Source organism: Oryzias latipes, chromosome 15 (genome assembly GCF_002234675.1).
Source record: "Oryzias latipes chromosome 15, ASM223467v1".
NCBI lineage: Eukaryota > Metazoa > Chordata > Actinopteri > Beloniformes > Adrianichthyidae > Oryzias > Oryzias latipes.
The window spans coordinates 17089503-17097379 of record NC_019873.2 but is presented as its reverse complement, the minus strand read 5'-3'; the positions used below and the strand labels follow the sequence as shown (position 1 = coordinate 17097379).

At 39.5% G+C, this 7877-nt stretch overlaps 1 protein-coding gene across 2 annotated transcripts in view; it reads left to right on the top strand.

Moving 5' to 3' along the window:
• The first annotated feature begins 4665 nt into the window (after positions 1–4665).
• LOC101163433 (regulator of G-protein signaling 17) overlaps positions 4666–7877 on the top strand; it is a 36750-nt gene continuing 33538 nt past the window's right edge. Inside the window, exon 1 of one of the 2 annotated variants that reach the window (XM_011484337.3) lies at positions 4666–4856. The gene's annotated coding sequence lies outside the window, so the exon portion shown is untranslated. The remainder of the gene's footprint in view (positions 4857–7877) is intronic. The other variant, XM_004077059.4, reaches the window with a different exon arrangement.

Genomic DNA, 7877 nt, shown 5'->3' with positions numbered 1-7877 from the left:
GAAAGACAAAAGTGGAACGAAAGAAAAAGGAGTTTAACTCCAGGAGATATCGTAGTGATCATGGACTTTTCAACTCCACGTGGATCATGGCCTCTTGGAAAAGTTCTAGAAGTTTTTCCCGACAAACGAGGACTAGTGCGCTTTGTGAAATTGCAGACAAAGTCCAATATAATTGAAAGGCCAGTCACAAAACTTTGTTTGGTTCATGGGGTGTAAACTGGTTGTGATGTAATTTGTTTATCATGGCACTTTATGGCTCCATTCTGCTTAAGGTATGAATTATTGTGTCAGTTGTCATCAACAATTAGGGGCCGGTGTATAGGAGCCATGAATGTGATTGTAGTTCACCTTACTGCCAGTAGGCAGATTCTGTATGTAAGGTATGTAAGGGAAGACGTCACAGTGTTGTCAGGTGTTTTGGCCCGGAAGGGCAAAGGGTTTTGACCGCAGTACCGCACGAGCGTAAGAACGCAGGCTGGTCAATGTCACAAGCAAGTATGTATATAAAACGACAGCAAATAAATGTCAATATCGCCATACAAAATGGGAGTGGACATTTAATGACTGGAGCAAACAGATGCGCGTCAACCTCACCTGGGTCAAAACCCTTTGCCCTTCCGGGCCAAAACACCTGACAACACTGTGACGTCTTCCCTTACATACCTTACATACAGAATCTGCCTACTGGCAGTAAGGTGAACTACAATCACATTCATGGCTCCTACACACCGGCCCCTAATTGTTGATGACAACTGACACAATAATTATTGTAGGCTTAGCTCCTTCACTTGTAACTGTCCTCAATGTCTGCTATTGTTCCTTCTGGGAGTGAGACCCCTCCTGTGTGGACTACCTTGCACCGATCCTGGTGGTGTGGATCAGGGAGTCAATGCCACGCTCGCTCTTAGCATATAGCTTGATGTCATCCATGTAGAGGAGGTGACTGATGTTGGCCCCATTTCTGAGTCGGTATCCATTGTCAGTCTTGTTGATTATTTGGCTAAGGGGGTTCAGACCTATGCAGAACAGCAGTGGGGACAGAGCATCACCTTGGTATATCCCACATTTGATGGACACTTGTGCAAGTGGCTTGCCATTGGCTTCAAGGGTGGTTTTCCACAGCTTCATTGAGTTTCCTATGAAGGCTCTTAGAGTCCTGTTGATGTTATACAGCTCCAAGTATTCAGTGATCCACGTGTGTGGCATTGAGTCATATGCTTTCTTGTAATCAATCCAGGCTTTGCACAGGTTGGTGTGTCGTGACTTGCAGGAGTTGGTGTTTGGCTCCTCTGGAGTCTCTACCAATGCCCCTTTGTGTGTCGCTCATGTATTGATCCATGTGCCTATTTATCTAGGTTGCAATGATGCCTGACATGAGCTTCCATGTTGTGGAGAGACAGGTTATTGACCGGTAGTTGGATAGGACTGCACTCTTTGAGAGATCCTTCTGGATCAGGATCGTTCGCCCTTCCGTTAGCCATTCGGGGTGAGTCCCATCTCTTAGCAGCTAGTTAATTTGTGCTGCCAGGCACTCGTGGAGTATAAACGTATATATATATATATATATATATATATATATATATATATATATATATATATATATATATATATATATATATATATATGTATATGTATGTATATATATGTAAAGAAATAAAACTATAAAAAGCTGAAAACACAAAGAGAAATTGAGCAGAATGGAATACTGGCAAGGACTAATTTCTTTTTCTTCTACTCTTGTGTTTAAAATCAAGGTTTCTTCTCAACAATTAAGCTATTTTTAGGGCCTCCTCCAGCAACTAAACATGACTGCTTCAGTGCTTAGAAATTTTAAAATCTTTTCCAAAGCAAAGTCCGACAAATCCTGTCTTTTCTCTTTTTTTCAGATCTACCTGCAACAACACGCTGCACCATTTTATCCTCCTGAAACACCACACGTTTTCTTATGGCTTTCTCTCCAACACTCAGCAAAGACTTTTTGAAAATTATAGTGATCATGTCGCAATCTTCCGAAAACAGCTTCTTTCCGAGATTTTATTATTTCTTACATGCTCTAAGAATAGCTCAGAACAACCATCATTGTCATAATCATCTATTGGCTTTCTAAAGTTTGTTTAGAAACTGTAGAAAAAGTTAGTTACCCTTTCTCTACCTGAAAATCCTTCTATCCATCCAATTCCTTAACCTGCTATATCCCTTTAGGGGTCACCGGAGCCTGTCCTCGCCACTGCTGGGCAAATACGGGGTACACTCTGGACACTCTGCAGTGTACACTCAGCACAATGTGCCACTGTGCAGCCCTACCTGTAAATTCCATCCATAATTTTGATATTTTCATGGACCTATAACTTTTGCAGTGATAATTTACTGTTCTGGATTAAAACCATTAAAGCAAATGGTCTGATTGGTCCTCTTAAAAGAAATCAAATTACTTTGGTTTGAGCCACTGTACGAAGTTCAGTTCCTTCAAAATAAAGCTCTAGTCAAAGTAACAAACCGTTATGAGGGTTTGATTGCATCTGAGGAGATGAGGAATTCTAAATGGTGTATCAACCACTATTATCTCAAATATGAAGTTCCATAGGTTTCTGAGTTCAAAACATGTCAGTGCTTCTCATGTTTGCAGCTCTTCTCTAGGTTCACAAAATAAAATGGAAAATTATTATTTTTTTTTTTATTGTAAAATTTTTGTTTTGTGGAGCTTTTTTCTGGTTTGATGTCACTTTAAAACTTTTGATTTCACTTGATTACTCTTAAACAATGTGAGTAAAAGAGTGTTTTGCAGTTTAGAGAATTGTAGATATTTGCAAGTCTAAGCAATGTCTAAACCCTTGATTCATAATCGCTGCAGTACAGAGAAAATGAAATGGCCCAGATCCAAGATTGGACTGAAAAAGAGCTGATCTATTGTATTTATTCTCCTGTCAATGAGGTGAGTGTATTGGCTGATCTCTGTGGATCGATATTTGACCCTTTGTTCAACAGATTTATGGAAATTTTTTTAAACTCAAATGTATTTGTGCATCTTTATGGAGTCATTGTGGACTGCCAGCTGATTTCCTTCCATTAAAGCGGGCATTTTAGCTTTGATTGAAGAACAGGTTTTATCAAATTTACAAAAAATGTCTTGCCTTTTTATCAACTGTGAAAATTGTTCATGACATTTTATTGATTAAGGATGGAAATAGTATTTGGTAGGTTCAAACTGCCAATTTGGCTCTTCTGAGGGTTTAGTTGAAAGGAATGATGTAATCAGATGAGATCCTGCAACTGGCCTCTCAGTGGTAGACTTCACAAACGTTCACCTCTGTAGAAGAATGCTGTGTTTTACAATGGAGAGCTGCAGTTACAGCTCCTCTCCAGCTCTTGACCTTTTCACGTACAAGTCATCCCACTGCGATTGCAGAAAACAGGACATGATCAAGGACACTTCTGATTATAATGACTTCCACTCATAAAGGAGCATGCGGATCACGCCTCTGCTTTAATGTAATGACCTTTTCCCAAATCAACCGGATACAGAAACGCCACCTCCTCATATAGGAGCTCAGCATCCATACGAGTGCAGTATACTTACATTCATAAAAGCATAAACGATTTTTGAAATAATTAATTAAATGTAGCTGCAATAATTAGCTATATCATTTATTTATTACTATGTTTTTCTTGGTGGTCTCACAGCAGGACTCTGGGGCTTTACACAAGGAAAAAATAAATCATAGAGTTTTAATGCCCCCTTGTGTCATCAGCTGGAACAATTCTTCCTTGTGGCAATGATTTTATGTCCTGTTGCATCTTTGTAGGGTAAATATAAAGTATGGGATAATAATTTTAATGTAAAACTAAAATTTAAATAAAAAAACGTTGTTTGTGTTATTTTACTGCATGTTTCTGTCTGGTTGTTTTATTGCACACGTTTTTTTTAAGCTGCCTGGGGGAAAAAACGATTGGTTATTATATTTGCTGAATGGATGATGAGCAAATGATGATATTCATAAACAGAAAACGAAAAGGAAACTTTGTCCAACACAATTTGATTTACAGGCTTTTAACAAATGACTTTTTAAGATTGTGAGATAAGATGTGGTTTTGTAGCATCTAGATGTCACTTTCTGGAAACATTGGCTTGAAAGTTTCACTCCGTCCTTTTGTTGCATTTTGGGGGTTTACACCAGAAGATGCAAGGAATCCTTGAGGTTATATATTTCAAATGTAAAAAGTTCACTTTAGTAGGAATCTGTAGAAATAGTTAATCTAGCAGTTATATTTTTATTGTTAAACACAAATGAAAAAGCTGCAACAGTTGGTTGAATATTACTCCTGATTTTGGATTGAAGCTTATGTAAACATTACTGATGGATTTGATCTAAAACAAGAAGCTTTGTGGATATTTCTGTATTTAGAAGTTTGTTTGTTTTTCAGGGGGAATAAATTGTAACCCAAGGACACATTTCCTCCTGTATGAATGGGGGCCTTCTAACTTTAGCGCTCACTTGCGTTTTGGCTCTTGAGCAAACTCAATGCAGCATTGTGTTGAGATGTTGTGTGTCAGTGCGAATTGCAGTGCGGATGTTGTGTGGCGGGGATGTGAGGATGTGTGTGTTTGTGTGTGTGTGTGTGTGCGCGCGCGCAGCCTCAGCGGTGCATCTTCTCACAGCGGCTGCCACAGCGCGCCTGCGCAGTGCATCCAGAGGGCTCGGCGGCGATCGGTGCTGAAGTGGGGCGGATGGCAGGAAAACCCAGCAGCGATGGACATTACACCGCTGGCTCGCCGTCGACGATGTCGCTAAGCATGCATAGGGACACCTGGCTCTTATGCCCGACATTTTAAGACGCTGACAGCCCGAGACAAGAGGGTAAGCTACCGCTTATTCTGCGCTATCCGCTCAGCACAGCTTGGCTAGCGGCTAGCTAGCTCGCGCCGCCGCCTCTTCCTCCACCTCTCTGGGACTGTTGGCTAAAGCTAGCAGGAGGAAAGTGCGGTGATTTATGAGGAGTCTTCGGGGCGACTTCCTCTCTAGCTGTGGTGACAGCCGTTAGGATGAGCTAACAGGGGACCCCTCCACCCCCTTGGCTGTCTGACTTCATGGTTGGAGCAGCAGCAGGAGAAACCCACCACACAACTGCTAGCAAGGCACAGCTAAGTGCAGAGAGTCAGTGAGGCTCTTTTACAGATGCAACACTTTAGTAGTGGAGCTTTTGCCCTTTTCATCTCGGAGCAGTCTTCTTTAAAAGTCACGCTCATCAAAGATGGGAACTCTGCAGTTTGTCACAGGCGTGTTGAGAGGAACCAGCAACTCCACCCAGTTATAGACTTTCTGAAGAAACTTCTAAAAAGTGCCGTGGGGATTTTTAACATAGATGAATGCTGATTTTTAAAGATCCATGATGTAGATTAAAATCATTTTTTGGGTGTTTTAGCATGATCTTGATGTATTTTTCTGACAATGGAAAACATATATATAAAGAAAATTAAGCTGCATTTGCGTTTCTGAGTATTCTTTTATTTGTGAATAAAGACAAATGCATTTTGGAAAAAAAACTTGTTGCTGTGATGTTGAAGCTACAACGGCCCTGCTCCGCTTCATGCCGATGCATCCCATTGCAGAAAAATAGATCCATGCACGTCTTTGTTTTCCTCGTCTGAGCTGGCATCTGGTTCAAAACTGTGCATCTGGATAGCTCCGATATTGGTCTCCATTTCTTAGGTTTGGGTTGTGAGGGGCTGTTAGCTAGCAGGAGGGAGTGTAAAGAGATAGATTACGGGAAGCATAGGCGGGCTTACTTCGAAACAACAGTCTCGCCCATGACTCAAATCAGCTCTGCAGAAACTATGTCCTAGAAAATGACAAGTTTTGGGATTTTGGCTAAAAACTGCATAATTATTATTAAAACACCACTGGGAACAATTTGAAAATAGATGAAAAGATGATCTGACTGGGACTTTGATGTCACAAAAAGCTTCATAGTTGACTTAGTTGAATTAGACTAGTTGACTAATTATTACTTGTTACATCAAAGTATTTGATCACAAATCCAGATATTTCAAATGGATAGATAATTTTGCCGCTGGTTTTAGTGTGGACATTACATACACAGACACGAGGACGATGCTGCTTTCCGGCTCTAACAAGTTTTGCACTTTCCTCATACAATTCTGTTCTTGTTTGCAAGGAACTGAAGTTCCTTTGAGGCCATCTTCCTCTCGGGTGGAGGTACTGGAAAGCCTCACAAGCGTGATGCTAAAGCCTTATCTCTGCAAAATCATTTTTCACTGCCTTTTTTTTTTTGTTGAAGCACAGTTTAAGTTTTTTCATCCCTAACTGTGTTGTTGTCTGGGGTGGATAAGGGATAATTATACACTCTATGTTTTCACATCACAGATTAAAAAAAAAAATGAGACTGACCATCGCATGTATATGAGAACTGGACAGAGTGAGTGTGACATCACCCTTAAAAAAATGGCTAACCTCTGGCTCCAGCAAAATGAGGTCAATTCAGCCGTCATTTTTTTGTGATACAGATATCGCCATGTTGGAGCCAGACAACATCCGTAAGAGGTGATCTGTCCAGATCAGTCCGAGTCATGGTATCTTTGGTAACCACTCTCTCCTAACAGGAGTTAGCTTGATGGAAGTCCACACCCCTGCTACTTGAAAACGGATAAATCTGTTAATCAAACATTTTGAAGGTTCCATGTGAGACCACAGACTTTTTAAAAGGCACATGATTGGTCAGTTTCTAACTTGAATTACTTGCAATAAAGAAAAATAATTCTCCAAAAAAAAAGTAAATTGGCAAGGACATGTAAAAAAAAAAAGGAGCAGAGAAAAAATAATTATTGTGATAAATATAATAACTGAGTAATAGTTGTTTATTCTCAATAAAAGCCAATTTTGGCTTCTTGGAGCCGTCAGGTACTTCCTGTTTGGAATGCAACTGGGAGGGTTCACTCCAGTTCTCAAATACAGTCAGTGGTACAAACACATGATTGACTGTACTGATGCTAACTATAACTGCAGCATAAATTTGCATTTGGGAGCAGCCATAGAGGATTATTTACTTTGTAGGTTTCCTGTGTTTTACATTGGACAACAACAGCTTTTGAAATCCAGCTCGCTTAATAGGCGCTGTCAGTGGTCTTTTAATAATGATTTTTAATTGTAAATAGTTTTGTTCATGATTTTTTTTTTGCCTAAAAACATCATAATCATAATTAAAAGGCCACTGGGGATGCTTTTGCAATACAGATAAGATATGGAACTGGTTTGCACTGCCAAACTACTGAATCCGTTTTGCTTCATAGGTTCCCAACTTAGTTTGATTTAACACAATTTGACTAAAAAATGTAATTTTTGTCAAATTAGTCATGTTTATGTAAAAATAAAATAAAATAAAAGTTTTTGCTTTTAAAGAAATGTATTAATCAATTTGATGATTTTCATTTTCTAAGTAAAAAAAATGGTTGGTTTTTTTAAAACACAGCACTATTGCGATATTTTTAAGACTCGCATAGGAGTTTAATATAACATTTCCATGTCGGAGTTCAAAATTTCTACTCTTTTTAGCTTTATTGTGGATTTTGTTAAACAAAAAACTGTGTTGTTTTTCTTTTAACTGTTAAGGCCAAAATACCACAAGACACAACTTTTTGCGTAACATCTTGGAAGAGGGCGCTGTGACTAGTAATCACAAAAACAACAAGTGCACTGGATGGGCAATCTCGGATTTGGCCCTGGTCAGTCTAGGCGTTCTCCCAATTAGCAAAAAACCAAGCGTCTGTATGAAGACTGTAACCCAAAGGAAATTTGGCTAGCACGTGTGTCGTCCGATAGTTGTTTCGTAAAAATGTAAACATATAGTATATAATTTACTGT